A 15,319-nucleotide genomic window follows, 5' to 3' on the forward strand; every position below is an offset into this window, starting at 1 on the left:
GAACTAAAGCAGGTTTTCAGGACCTGTCAGACACAGGAAAGGCCCTGAGAAATTGGTCAAGGGCAAGAAGATTTTACCCTGCCTAGTTCTCTTTGAAAACTCTCTGGCTCAGCTTCAGACAGGCAATAACATTTTACTTCTTGAGGCTCTGAAACAGCCTCCAACATCGGATTTCCATGTTGTCTTCTTCAGCAATGACAACGCAGAGTTAGTATGGAGTTAAAATTTCTTTGACATGAACTACAAGATGTGGAATCAGTACTTTCTCCATTGAATTTTTTAAAAAGTGAAATGAGAACAAAGACTCCACCATAAAGAAAGCAATAGGTAAAGGAAAACACTGAGTCCCTTAACATAATGTGGGGGCTGTTTCTGTCAGGAATAACATGTTACATAATTTGAGTTTCATGAATCAGCAGTTTTATCCTGTAATTACAGGAATTTTTCAAAAAGGGAAGGAAAAAAAAATCCCTGAGGACTGGAAAAGGTAAAGTAGTTTTTGAAACAAGGTAGGTTTCAAAAGTATTTTATTCCACCCCCATACAAAAGAACGTTGACAGGCAGATGACTCAGTCTGGCTTCATTAAGGGTTTCTTAAGACCTAAAATTTCTCATGGGAAAGCCCACCCCATCTCTCATTTTTCTCCACAGCCCTTCCCAATGTATTCCACCAGGTAATGGCCATATTTTCCTCTCTCATTGAAGGTTATCCATGTGGAGGAAACATACTTTAGGATACACAGAGTTACACTTGAAGGAGAAAAGTTGAGGATTTTTGTTTGTTTTTTGAAATACTACATATATTTCATATATATGAAATACAGTAATTGTAACACTTCAAAAAACATAGCAGTGATGTCAAACACTTCAAAAAAATTATAATACCTATGATCTCTGTGTTTGAACTTGCTCATAAACCTAGGTGGCTTAATTGAGTTCACTTACAGTGAAAACCTACAGTGATTGGCAGTCCTTGAAAATGATCTTGAATGATCAGGAAGAGACAAGAAAGTTGTCAACACAACCATGAGAACCATGTGTCCAAGGGCAACTCCAAATTAGACGGGGTAAAAGTAGGATGCTTGAAAAAGGGGAAAAAAATAACCAACTTTTTTGCTTTTTCAAACACCAGAGATGATCAGTTCCAAGAAATGAGTTCAAAGGGCTTTCCAGCTCATCCCTTTTGTAGAAATTATGTTGTAGCAGATACTGTTTGAAAAAGAGAGATGTTAGATTAGGCCTGGCAATCACTTAGTCACAACTCAACTATGGTGTGACAACTCAACACATAATGTTTTGAAATACAGCAAGAAGTCTGAAGTCATTGGGAGTCATTCATTCCACAAATGTTTATTACAGGCTGGCACGTGCCAGGCACTGTCCACACACCTGGTCTCCATTCAAGCTCTGCCTCTTACCAGCTGTGCTATCCAGGCTAAAGCACTTTCATATTTCTATGCCTCAGTTTCCTCATCTGTAAAAACAGGAATGAAAACTGGCTATCCACCTCACAAGGTCTCTCTGAAGAGCAAATAAGAATATGTGGAAGCACTCTGTAACCCATGGAAGTGTTGGTTGTCATTTGGCTGAACTGAACTCATGAATGTCTATGTGCCATAAAATTATATCAGAAGAAAGAAAGCCTTCTTGCTTCCAGGAAATACTTCATAATCTTATTAAATAAGGCTCAGAGTGTCATTTCATCATCTCCCTGGAAATTTAAATATATGAAACAGAGAAAGCTAGTATGATGTGTGGATTTTGACATTAGATTCATAATCACCATAATGACAAGAACCATACTTATTTTAGTCACTGTTTTGGGTCTCCATCTGGCCATCAGGCTAAGGCACCCATTTGAAGAGGGTGCTTAACTCTGGAAAATATTCTCTTTATATATCTGCAAATCACAAAATAGTTACCTAGAAAGTTGACCCATCAACTCAGTGTTACCTGAGTTTTACAGTTTACAGCAAATGGCAGTAAAATTACAAAGCGTTGTTATATGGATGTGTTCAAACAAAATGCTCTATTTTATAGTACATTTCAAGTTCGGTCTGACCCTCAAATCTAAGCTACAGTCACGTCTGTGTGTATATGTTAGTTGCTCAATCGTGTCTGATTCTTTGTGACCCCATGGACTATAGCCTGCCAGGCTCCTCTGTCCATGGAATCCTCCAGACAATAATACTGGAGTCGATTTCCATTCCCTTCTCCAGGGGATCCTCCTGACCCAGGAATCAAATCTGGGTCTCCTGCATTGCAGGCAGGTTCTTTGCCATGTGAGCCACCAGGGAAACCCAAGCTATAGTCATACCAATTGTCAAACGTATTAGGAAGGAAACAGAATTAAGCTCAGCGCAGTGGCAGCTGAAGAAAGGGGAAGTACTGGTCTCCTCAGAGTTAGTTAAGGATGGCACTCTGTCAGCTGAGAAGGACCACGATATGGAAGATGCTAGCGACCTGGCCAGAAATCTGTAAGAAGAGTTCTCACTCCCTTGCTCCAGACTCCCTTCCCCCAGGGGAGTAGATGGGTGATGGCTTGCTTTACTGGAGTGGAAGCCAAGCCGGCTAGAAGGCACACCCAGTCCTAAAATACGCCTGAAACTTCCTCTGTTTCTGAAAGCTCTTGCAATGACATTCAGGGAACTGAAGTATGCACAGCCTGGACACTGCTAGAACGACTATAATTTAACATTTTGAGTTAATAAGTTGAGTTAATATTTATAAAACACTTAGAAAGAGCCTAACACATGTCAGAACTACTGAAGTGTTTGATAAATAATAAAGCACTTCCCAGATTGGCTGGGTGAATGATCAACCTACTGACAAAGTAGAGAATCAAAATACACAACGGTCTACTTTTTTTTTTTTACTCTGATAAAGATCTAGAAACTGTCGTGCTCTGCATCTCAAGTGTACCCTGTACAGCCTTATGCAGAACTGAAACTCTAGTCGTGGTTCAGAAATCATTACTAAATTAAATAACCTAAGAGTTTAAGTTTCAACAGATGAACTCTTTCTCTTTTCTATCTTTCCCGGTAACCACCACTAAAAATGACAAAATCTAAAAATCTCAAAGCATTTCTAGATGGCACATACCAATGCTCAGCTGGGAATCAACAGAGCCAAATGCACGTTAAAAGGGACAGAAAAGGGTTCAAATCACAGAGAGCGTAAAGGACGGCCACGCATTAAGGTCTCAGACGGCAGGTTCGTTCGCTGACAACAGGTTAAGGATTTCCGTGCCCTCGCAGATCCTCACAGGTAACCTGCACCCGCTTTCGACCTCAGGTGGGGGGTCTCCCACTCTCCCGGGGTCTCCCACCCTCCCGGTTCCCGGCTCCGAAGGTGCACGCAGATTAAAAACATCCGTCCCCCGGAGACACCCCTCGGGCGTTTAGAAATCTGAAAGCAGAAACCGAATTCACCTCGAGGAAACAAAGACCACAAACTCTCAGAGTCGAGGGCTGGGCGACGGAACGGCTTTTCCCACCCGACCAACGCGGAGGTTTCCGGGCTGAAGGACGGGGGCGCCGCCACGGGACCCGGGAAAGTCACGTTTGCTCCAGAAAGAGGCAGCCGAGGAGGCCCGGGTACCCTCGCCCCGCCCGAGGGCCCGACTGCGGCCCGGCCGCTCGCCCACCCTGCGGCCCCGGGTCCCCGCCGCCCCGCACCTACCCGGCTCCGCGGTGCTGCCTCCACGCGCGGCGGTCGCGGAGCCGAGCGCTCTCGTGCTTCCTCCTTCCCGGGAGGGCCGCCGGGCGCTGGCGTTTCCTCCCAGACGCGTCACGGCGGCCGGCTCCTCCCGCAGGGCGAAGCCGGCAGACCGGCAGCGCGTGGGGAAGGCGCCCGCTCCGGGCTGAGGGGCGGCCCGCCCCGGGCCGGAGCCGCGGGCTGGGCGATACCCCCAGCCGCGGAGACCCGCGCTCCGCCCGCTTCCCCGAGGACCCTCGCGAGAGCCCCCCACCTCGTCCGGGGCCCCAAGTTCGGGGGACCCCGCGGTAACCTGCCTAGAGTCCCCAGGGTTTTCCACTGCTCCGCTTGTAGTGACCGCTGCCCTGGGGCCCAGGAGCGCCGTGGGCCATCGTGCCCGGGCCCGGCCGGGGATCCTGACCTTGGTGCGCGCAGGGGGGCAGGACCGCCCGACCCCCGGAGGCTCCCCCAGAGCCACCCGGGAATAGCCTGGTGGGCATGTGTAGTGGTGTAATGCATAAGTATCCAGATAATTTTAGAGGAACGGCTGTACTTCATTTAGCATTATTTGCACAATTTCCTACTTTTTCATCAGCAGAGTTTTGGCCTTTGTAAGACGGAAGAGCGCTTTCACAAAGTGGCAGATCCTGTGTACAGAGAAATTTCCTTTCCACAGCCCTTTTTGGATCCCTCTCTCTCAATATATATGTATATATTGGGAAAATGGGCATAAAGCACAGTAGATATTAAAATCCAATAGGTACAAATCAACATATCGCCAGTGGTCCTTTGTATATTTTTCCTGTGATCCACACAAAGCAATCCACACAATAAAGCACAAAGAAGCTAAAGAAGTTCCTCTGGTAACAAAATCAACAAGTGATCAGTGTGATCTCTTAATGAAAGCCATATTCACTAGACTGAAAAATTTCTCAGACAAAAGGAAGTTTTGTGACAATGAACTCCAGGTGGAATGATAGACAAATACCTGGCTGTTACTGTTTTTCAACTTTTTTTTCTTTTATTTGAAAAACAAACATCTGGGAACCATTAACTTTTCAAGAGAAATTTGTCCTCCTACTGTGAAGAACACAACAAACATAAACACACACACACACACACACCATCTTCCACAACATTTCAAGACAGGAAGGTTGGTGGGCAATGTTCAACTGATAAGCTAATAAGACTTTGGATATTTTGCATTTACAATCTGAGAGCTGCAATTTAATAGCTTGATTTCTCACAACACTAGAGGTCATAAATATATTCAAGAACTATTAAAAGACTTTTTCACTTAATTAAAAGGACACACTTTAAGGCTGATCGCTTTGATTAATCATATTCACCTATAGATATAGATCATATCTCCATTTGCCTTTATGTTTCCAATTTCCAAGTTTACACTGTAAAAGCTATCGAATTTTCAGCAATATCTAGCTGATGTTTATACCTTTATAAAAGGTTTTGTGTACATTCATGTAAGGATTTTTTTTTTTAAATAGAGTTTTTTTGTTAGACTCTGGGTTCCAATATTTTGTTTGCAAATATGATTCAGTTCATGAGATAGGGCAAATATTTTGTTCATCTGTTATATTTATAATGTAGAAATTATGAGCACAAGCTTTGGAATCAGACTCAGATTTAAGCTGTGGCTCTGCCACTCTCTACTGCAAATTCACCTCTCTGAACAATGGTTTCATCAAAAACTTAAGGATAATAATAGTACTTTTTTCTCCTCAGTAAAACACGTAGTGCATGTGTGTATGCTTAATCGTGTCCGACTCTGCAATTCCACGGACTGTAGCCCACCAGGCTCCTCTGTCCATGGGATTCTCCAGGCAAGAATACCGGAAAGGATTGCCATTTCCTTCTCCAGGGAATCCTCCCAACCCAGGGACGGAACTGCAACTCCTGCAATGGTGGGCGGATTCTTTATCACTAAGTCACCTGGGAAGCCCAAAACATATAGTAATAGTGCTTATCTCAAGAAACTGCTATCAGGATCAAATGAACCTAGTAGAATGGCTGGAACATATTATCAACTGACTGATGATTGTCTTCACATTATTATAGCTTTAACACAGATATGAAAATGCCAATTTTCATATCTCATTTGCACTACTATAAAGAATGGAGCTTCCTATGTAGCTCGGTTGGTAAAGAATCTGCCTGCAATGCAGGATACACTGGGTTCAATTCCTGGGTCAGGAAGATCACCTGGAGAAGGAAATGGCAACCACTCCAGCAGAAACTAACAACATTGTAAAGCAATTATACTCCAATAAATAAATAAAAATAAATTAAGGGTCTCATGTTAAAAAAAAAAAATATTGAGACATAGTTACGTTCAGGATTTTAGAAAATTGAACTGGCAATACTGTAAACTACTGATCCAAACATTAAAAAAAAAAAAACCTACCTAACCAGGGAATATGAAGGAAGGCTTTGTCACGCAGTCGTGTCTGACTCTTTTTGACTTTTCCAGGCCAGAATACTGGAGTGGGTAGCCTTTCCCTTCCCCAGGGGATCTTTCCAACCCAGGGATCCAAGCCAGGGATCGAACCCAGGTCTCCCACATTGCAGGAGGATTTTTTACCAGCTGAGCCACAAGGGAGGCCCAAGAATACTGGAGTGGGTAGCCTATCCCTTCTCCAGCGGATCTTCCCAATCCAGGAATCAAACCGGGGTCTCCTGCATTGCGGGAGGATTCTTTACCAACTGAGCTATCAGAGAAGCCCAACCCAAGGAAATACAGTATTTCTTTTTAAATGATATATTCTGATAAGATGAGTGCCTGGTTTTCATCCTTTTTTCAAAATGGAAAGCCTTTTCTCTAATATGGTGTCTGATATGGAACCATCATGACTTTTTATATCATAATAAAGTCCTGTGTTATTTATAATTCTTTTATTGTAACCGTGGAAAAGTTGAGGAGCATAATAATACAAGATTATCACTTTCCTTAGGGAAAAAAATTTGATAAAATAGGCAGTCACAGGACCTGAATGACTCTATTCATAAGTCAGCTGGAAATGGAAGTGAGGACCAGTATTCATTAGAATATTTGTTTTATAGCAGGAAACTCACCAAGACTAGAGATGTAAAAATAATGCTACCAACTACATGATTAGAACAGGAAAGATGCTCTCGATGCATATCATTTGTATAGTTTTTATATAAATTTTTTATACTTTTTCCTTCCTTCTCCTACATACTCATCTACTTAAGTGGGTCAGACATCGTGAGTTGTTGCTATAGATTCCAGCTATGTTTATCCGTTGATATACCAACCATCTCTGTGCTTGGCATTCTAAGTCCCTTCAGTCGTGTTTGACTCTGTATGACCCCATGGACCGTAGCTTGCTCACTACTCTGTCCATAGGATTCTCCAGGGAAGAATACTGGAGTGGGTTGCCATGCCCTCCTCCAGGGGATCTTCTCAACTCAGGGATCAAACCCGCGTTTCTTTTGTCTCCTATATTGGCAGGCAGGTTATTTGCCACTAGAGACACCTGGGAAGCCCCAAGCCAATCACAATCTCCCTCAACTTCAGTAAAGAGAAAAACCATTTTTTTGAGAAAGTAATTTAAGGAATAGTCCTAGCCATGAATTGGTTCAGAAAATAACAAGAAAAGCCTGCTGTAAAAATAGGTAAGGATATGAGAGTTAAAGTGACCAACTTACTAAATTTTCTGAGTAAAGTAATTTAATAAAACACAAAGCAATGCAAGTATAGTTAAAAAAAACTCCAATACTCACCGGAACTGAAACAGACTGGTTTATCCTGCGTTAGCACAAAGCAGAATTACCCTGTTTCCTTGAGCCCTTGTGGCTCAGCTGGTAAAGAATCCTCCCACAATGCGAGAGACCTGGGTTCGATCCCTGGGTTGGGAAGATCCCCTGGAGAAGGGAAAGGTTATCCACTCCAGTATTCTGGCCTGGAGAATTCAGTCCATGGGGTGGCAAAGAGTCAGACACTTTTGATCTGGAAAACAGTTCAGAGTGTGCTCATTTTGTATGTTGCAGGTGGGAGTGGCTCAAAGCCCAAAAGTCTTTCTTGGGCCAGATTACCCATGTTCAAACTCAAAACTGAAATACCTGATGTTCAGGCATGTTTTGTATTGGTAATAAAGAAAAAACTCTATTTTAAAAGACTATATGAGGGATAAATACAAAGCTTCCAGATTACAGAACTTTCTTACTTTCTATATTAGACTCAAGAGAAAAACTAAGGGGAAGTGTCAGATCAAACTCCCTAAACTGCTAGCATCAGCTTTTTGATTAAAAAATTGCTAGAAATTGCTTTAAATCCTGCTAAGACCATTTATTATCTGAAGTAAGACTATTATCTTCCCCTATTAAGGAAATCTCATTGCCTTCCAATCTAGTTGTGAGTATCAAGAACAAAATGTTAATTGCTTCCTTTTTCTTTCTCGTTTTTTTTCTTGTTTTTTTTATGTCTCTGGTTTGGATAGTCTGTTATGTACAGTAAACCATGTCTGTTAATAGTTGACCATAACTTATTTATGTTAAGTCAGTCAGCAGTTCCTGTGTTCCTCAGAAAATCGTATTAGGCCTTTGAGCTCCAACCTACTAGGTGAACTTTGAAGATAATAATTATTTTAGTTACTTATCAGTATGGAATAATAGCTTTTCTTAAACACCATTCATTTGGTGACTCAGTTACTTACTGTCAATTATGTGCGATTAATGATTGAACCCATTTCAGATGGCAAAGGCTTAATAGCCTTTGGCTTAAGGAGGAGCATTGCTATCATTTCCTTACCTAGTTCCCCAAGGACTCTGTGTCAAAGGCTTAATAGAACTTAAAAGACCATAACTCTTCAGATACCAAAACACCCTTAAATTCCCTAGGTTTTGTAGAATAAACAGCATTTTAACTTTTTCTACTCTACTTTGTCTCTTTCTGATGTTTTACAACTCTTATACAACTTCTTTCCAAATTCTCCACATTCTATTTTAGATGAGACACCATTATGAGACATATCTTGGAAATGATTGGGCAAGCCCGTAACATATGAGAGCTTTCTCTCAGCTTTTCAATTCACACTCCTATAATGCAACTTGAAATTATTCTTATATTTAAAATTGAAGTGAAGTGTTAGTCACTTAGTCATGTCCGACTCTGTGTGACCCTAAAGACTTTGGCCGCCAGGCTTCTCTGTCCATGGGATTCTCCAGGCAAGAATACTGGAGTGGGTTGCCATTCCCTTCTCCAGGGGACCTTCCTGACCCAGGGATGGAACCCGGGTCTCCCTGCATTGTGGGCAGATTCTTTCTCGTCTGAGCCACCACATTTAATATTATGTAGACTAAAATCAGAACTCTAAATGTTTTTTAGCCTACTTATACTTCTCAAATTATATTTAATGGGTTATTTTGATTATCCTATTGCACTCCTCCGCACCTGTTTTACCAGACCTATATTTTTCCTGGATGATTTACAAATATATATATATTTATTTATTTGGCTGCTCTGGGTCTTAGTTGTGGCATGCGGAATCTAGTTCCCTGATCAGGGATCTAACCCAGGCCCTCTACATTGGGGAAGTACATGCAGAGTCTTAACCACTAGACCACAAGGGAAGTCATCGGCTCGATGCTTTTTAATTTCATCAAATTCATTAAGACCAAAGACATCCAAAGTGGAGGGTACACATCCTAGGAGTACTCAAGACAACCTACCACAGCTGAGAAAGAAAATACGCCAGTGTATAACAGATCTTCCTCAACTTGTGATGGGATTACATCCCCAGTAAACCTCTGGTAAGTTGAAAATGCACTTAGTACACCCTACCTCTTAGACATCATAGCCAAGCCTAACTTAAACCTGCTCAGAGTATTTACATTAGGTTACAGTTGGGTAAAATTCTCCAACACAAAGCCTCATGGATATCTCATGTAATTCATTGAACACTGTGCTGAAAGTGAAAAGCAAACACTTATCTGGGTCCAGATTGGTATGGATTATTTACCCTTCTGACTGCATGGCTGTTCAGGAGCTGTCACTGGCTACTGCTGTATACCATCACCAAGAGGATCATACAGCATATCCTTACCCTAGGAAAAGATGAAAATTCACAAGTCAGAGTTTGGTTTCTACTGAGTTCGTATTGCTTTCACTCCATCTCAAAGTTGAAAAATCTTAAGGTGTAACCATTGTGAGTCAGAGACCATCTATATTTGTTTTACCTAAAAAGGAAGAAATTAAGCTTTATTATTTAACATACCAGCTTCCCTGGTGGCTCAGATGGTAAAGAATCCGCCTACAATGCAGGAGACCTGGTTTCCATCTTTGGGCCAGGGAAGATCCCCTGGAGGTGGGAAGGTCCACCCACTTCAGTATTCTTGCCTGGAGAGAGGAGCCTACCTGGCTACAGTCCACCGGGTCACAAACAGCTGGACACAACGGGGCGATTAACATTTATATGCTTACACTTATTTAACACACACACTACCACTAGCATGCTCATACAGTCCTTTGTCAGTCATTCGTCTGTTCTGCAGGGTATCCTGAGAAGGGTGGGCTTCCACTTGAATGGAAACTCTTATTTATCCACCATCAGTGTGTTGCAGTTTTGTGCACTATCAGAAGTCATTGATATGATTAATTTTGTAAAAACAGATCCTCTCAATAGACTCTATATAGTACTTTGTACTGAGATGGGGAGTAATCATGAAAAACTTTATCTTCCGTCAATGTTTTCAGGATGCTTGGGATTAAAAGTACAGCTCCTGGATCCACACAGTCTAGTTCTGACCATAGTTCTGCCATCACCAGCCACGTAGCCCTGAGCAAATTACTTCACATCTCTGGGTTCAGTTTCTTCATCTGTAAAATGGAGATCATCATAATACCTACTACATTGGGTTGTACTGAGGGTGGGATAAGTTTACATATATGCAAAACCTGTATGCAAGTCAAGAAGAAACAGTTTGAATCCGATGGAGTTCAACAGACTGGTTGAACTCCAGTCTGTTGGAGTTCAACAGACTGGTTGAACTCCAGTCTGTTGGGAGTTCAACAGAGCAACAGACTGGTTCAAAATTGGGAAAGGAATATGTCAAGGCTGAATACTGTCACCCTGTTTATTTAACTTATATGCAGTGTACATCATGTGAAATGCCAGGGTGGGTAAAGCACAAGCTGGAATCAAGATTGCCAGGAGAAATATCAATAGCCTCTGATATGCAGATGACACCACCCTTATGGCAGAAAGTGAAGAAGAACTAAAGAGCCTGTTGATGAAAGTGAAAGAGGAGAGTGAAAAAACTGGCTTAAAACTCAACATTCAAAAAACTAAGATCCTGGCATCCGGTCCCATCACTTTATGGCAAATAGATGGGGAAACAATGGAAACAGTGACAGACTTTATTTTCTTGGACTCCAAATCACTGTGGATGGTGACTGCAGCCATGAAATTAAGATACTTGCTCCTTGGAAGAAAAGCAATGATAAACCTAGACAGCATATTAAAAAGCAGAGACATCACTTTGCCAACAAAGGTCCATAGAGTCAAAGCTATGGTTTTTCCTGTAGTCATATATGGATGTGAGAGCTGGACAATAAAAAAAAGCTGAACACCGAAGAATTGATGCCTTCGAACTGTGGTGCTGGAGAAGACTCTTGAGAGTCCCTTGGGCTGCAAGGAGAATCAAACCAGTCAATCCTAAAGGAAATCAGCCCTGAATATTCATTGGAAGGACTGATGCTGAAGCTGAAGCTCCAATACTTTGGCCACCTGATGTGAAGAGCCAGCTCACTGGTAAAGACCCTGATGCTGGTAAAGACTGAAGGCAGGAGGAGAAGGAGATGACAGACAACGAGATGGTTGGATGGCATCATCGACTCAATGGACATGAGTTTGAGCAAACTCCAGGAGATGGTGAAGGACAGGGATGCCTGGCACGCTGCAGTCCATGGGGTCGCAAAGAGTTGGACATGACTGAGCAACTGAACAGAACAGAGAATATATAAATCTACCACCAAAATAAGTTTTACATAAGCTCTAGTTGTTATTACTTACTGTGCTATGCTTAGTCGCTCATTCGTGTCCAATTCTTTGTGACCCCATAGACTGTAGCCCTTGGGGCTCCTCTGTCCATGGGGATTCTCCAGGCAAAAATACTAGAGTGGGTTGCCATGTTCTCTCTCCTCCAGGGGATCTTCCCAACCCAGGGACAGAACCCAGGTCTCCTGCATTGCAGGCAGATTCTTTACCATCTGAGCCACCATGGAGTAATTAAATATCAAGATGAATGATGCATTTTCCTCTGATGAAAATACAAGGAATCCAAATTTCCCTGTCTTTTCTGGGATTAGTACTTTCCTTTCAAGGTAAAGTTGAAGCAATGAGTGAGGAAGTAACTTTATCCACCCTCCTTTTTAAGAGTACATGTTTTGAAAGAAATACTTCAGAGAGAAGGTTTTGAAAATGATGTTTGGAAATAGATAATTCTATTGAAAAAAAAAAAAAAACCTGTGTCATTGAGAACAAACATATGGACACCAAAACGGGAAGAGGTGGGTGGGATAAACTGAGAGATTGGGATTGACGTGCGTGTGTGCCTGCATGCTAAGTTGCTTCAGTCATGTCCAACTCTTTGTGATCCTATGGACTGTAGCCCTCCAGCCTCCTCTGTCCATGGGATTTTCCAGGCAAGAATACTGGAGTGGGTTGCCATGCCCTCCTCCAGGGAACCTTCCTGACCCAGGGATTGAGCCAGCATCTCTTAAGTCTCTTGCATTGGCAGGTAGGTTCTTTACCACTTGTGTCACCTGGGAAGCCCTGGGATTGACACATATACAGTATTATGTATAAAATAAATAACTAATGAGAACCTACTATATAGCATGGGAGATGAGAAAAAGAAGGTACAATCTGTTTGTTGGATACATATTAAGTTAACCTTTAAAATGCATTCCAGTATACATTGTTGTTATTTAGTCACTAAGTCGTGTCCAACTGTCTTGTGCCCCCATGGACTGCACCCCACCAGGCTCCTCTGTCCATGAAATTTCCCAGGCAATTAAAAAAAATACATTTGAATCGGTTCTATTGAGATGGATGAAACTGGAGCCCATTATACAGAGTGAAGTAAGCCAGAAAGAAAAACACCAATATAGTATACTAATGCATATATATGGAATTTGAAAGATGGTAACGATAACCCTATATGCGAAACAGAATAAGAGACACAGATGCATAGAACAGTCTTATGGACTCTGAGGGAGAAGGTGAGGGTGGGACATTCTGGGAGAATAGCATTAAAACATGTATATTATCATATGTGAAATAGAACACCATTCCATGTTCGATGCATGAGACAAATGCTCAGGACTGGAGCAATGGGATGACCCAGAGGGATGGGATGGGGAGGGAGGTGGGAGGGGGGTCCAGGAAGGGGAACACATGTAAACCCATGGCTGATTCATGTCAATGTATGGCAAAAACTACTACAATATTGTAAAGTAATTAGCCCCCAACTAAAATAAATAAATTTATTAAAAAAAAAAAAAAAAGCAGGGTGACAATATACAGCCTTGACGTACTCCTTTCCCGATTTGGAACCAGTCTGTTGTTCCATGTCCAGTTCTAACTGTTGCTTCTTGACCTGCATACAGATTTCTCAGGAGGCAGGTAAGGTGGTCTGGTATTCCCATCTCTTGAAAAAAAAAAAAAGAAATTTCCCAGGCAAGATTACTGGAGTGAGTTGCCATTTCCTTCTCTACCAATATATATTAGGTGCAGACAAATACTATTTGGTTCCACTTATACGAGATAACCAGAATAGTTGAATTCGTAGGATCAGAAAGCACACTGGTAGATGCCAGAGGCCAGAGGATGGGTAGGGGGAGGTTTGGAGGAGGAATGGAGATTTTGAGTTTAATGTAGACAGAGTTTCAGTTTAGGAAGGTAATAAATTTGGGAGATGAGTGATGGTGAGAGTTGCACAACAAGGTGAATGTACTTAAAGACACTGAAATATACTGTTAAATACAGCTAAAATAATATGTTTTGTATTATGTGACTTTTACCACAATAAAAAAAAAAACCTGTATGTGTATTATATTAAAATTCAAATACATGTACACTTAAAATGTTTGGAAACAATTTGTAATGTGTTTAAGTATTTTCCAAATAATGGATTTCACTGGGTCTTAAACTCATCTCTTGAAAAGATAAAATGCAATGCTTTTAAACTGCAGGCAGACCTCAGGGTTACTGCAGGTTCAGTTCTATACCACTGCAATAAAATGAGTATCTCAGCAGAGTCACAAAACTTTTGGTTTCCCAGTGCATATATCAGTTATATTTACACTCTACTGTCATTATATTAAGTGTGTAATAGCATTATATCTTTAAAAAATATACATGAGCTGTGCCTACTCACTCAGTCATGTCTGACTCTTTGCAACCCCATGGACTGTAGCCCACCAGGTTCCTCTGTCCATGGGGATTCTCCAGGCATGAATACTGGAGTGGGTTGCCATTTACTTCTCCAGGGGATCTACCCAACCCAGGGACTGAACCCAGGACTCCCGCATTGCAGGCGGATTCCTTTTACCATCTGAGGCACCAGGGAAACCCAAGAATACTGTAGTGGGTAGCCTATCCCTTTCTCCAGGGGATCATCCCCCAGGAATCAAACCAGGGTCTCCTGCATTGCAGGTGGATTCTTTACCAGCTGAGTTAACAGGGAAGCCCAAAATGTACATACTTTAACTTAAAAATACTTTATTGCTAAAAAATGGTAATCATCATCTGAACTTTCAACAATCTTTTTGCAATAGGAACATCAGCGATCACTGATCACAAATCCCCATAACAAGAAAAAGTTTGGAACATCTCGAGAATTGCCAAGATGTGAAGTGAGCAAATGCTGTTGGAAAAATGATGGCCAGAGACTTGCTTGACACAGGGTTGCCACAAACCTTCAAGTTGTAAAAACTGCAGTAACTGCAAAACATGAGAATGTAAAGCATAATAAAATGAGGTATGCCTGCAGTTTGCCAGAATTGCTAATTGATAGTAGGGAAGATGGAAATTTCCTTGTCAAGCTTCAGCATAAACCTTTGCAGAACTGATTGATGAGATTAAAAAAGAAAATGAGTATTTTAATAGAGGCAACAATAAAGCATTTCTTCCACTTAAATCCAAATACCTTCTTGAAATATCTTTTCCAGCTAGGAAAGCTATTCAAATGTAGTATTAGAATAATCTACCCTTAACACCGTATCTGCAAATCACTATATCATAAAATATTAAGCAAAGATTTTTAAAAGAGTAATAATGTACCGATAACAAAGCATCAAGTGAAAGCAAAAGGCTCTTACACTAGGAATAACATACCATTAAATTATTTTAGATATATTGGTTATTTTATATTTTTTAATTTTGGGTTTATATTGTGTACAGTCTGTTAGCATGGGTCACAAATACATAATTCATGTGCGTGCAGAAACATTCTTAAGGATGGGTGCATAATTCAAAAAGCAAGATATTAGTTACCTTTCATCATCTCTGTTCCTTGGTTTGGTGTCATCTAAGAATTTAATGACTTTTGTTCTCTTCTTTCTTCACTCAATAACTATTTG

At 41.4% G+C, this 15,319-nt stretch overlaps 1 protein-coding gene across 16 annotated transcripts in view; it reads right to left on the reverse strand.

The window, feature by feature from the left end:
- The window catches only part of SGK3 (serum/glucocorticoid regulated kinase family member 3), a 155,400-nt gene that overhangs the window by 104,159 nt on the left and 35,922 nt on the right, over positions 1-15,319 (reverse strand). For 10 of the 16 annotated variants that reach the window (XM_081503237.1, XM_081503226.1, XM_081503233.1 and 7 more), the window contains exon 1: positions 3,682-3,759. The gene's annotated coding sequence lies outside the window, so the exon portion shown is untranslated. Of the gene's footprint in view, positions 1-3,681; positions 3,760-4,013; positions 4,293-9,695; positions 9,781-15,319 lie in introns of those variants that run through there. The other 6 variants (XM_081503217.1, XM_081503242.1, XM_081503218.1 and 3 more) reach the window with 6 other exon arrangements.

The sequence above is a fragment of the Giraffa tippelskirchi genome, chromosome 6, assembly GCF_054371585.1.
Source record: "Giraffa tippelskirchi isolate mGirTip1 chromosome 6, T2T-mGirTip1v1.2.pri, whole genome shotgun sequence".
Classification (NCBI taxonomy): domain Eukaryota; kingdom Metazoa; phylum Chordata; class Mammalia; order Artiodactyla; family Giraffidae; genus Giraffa; species Giraffa tippelskirchi.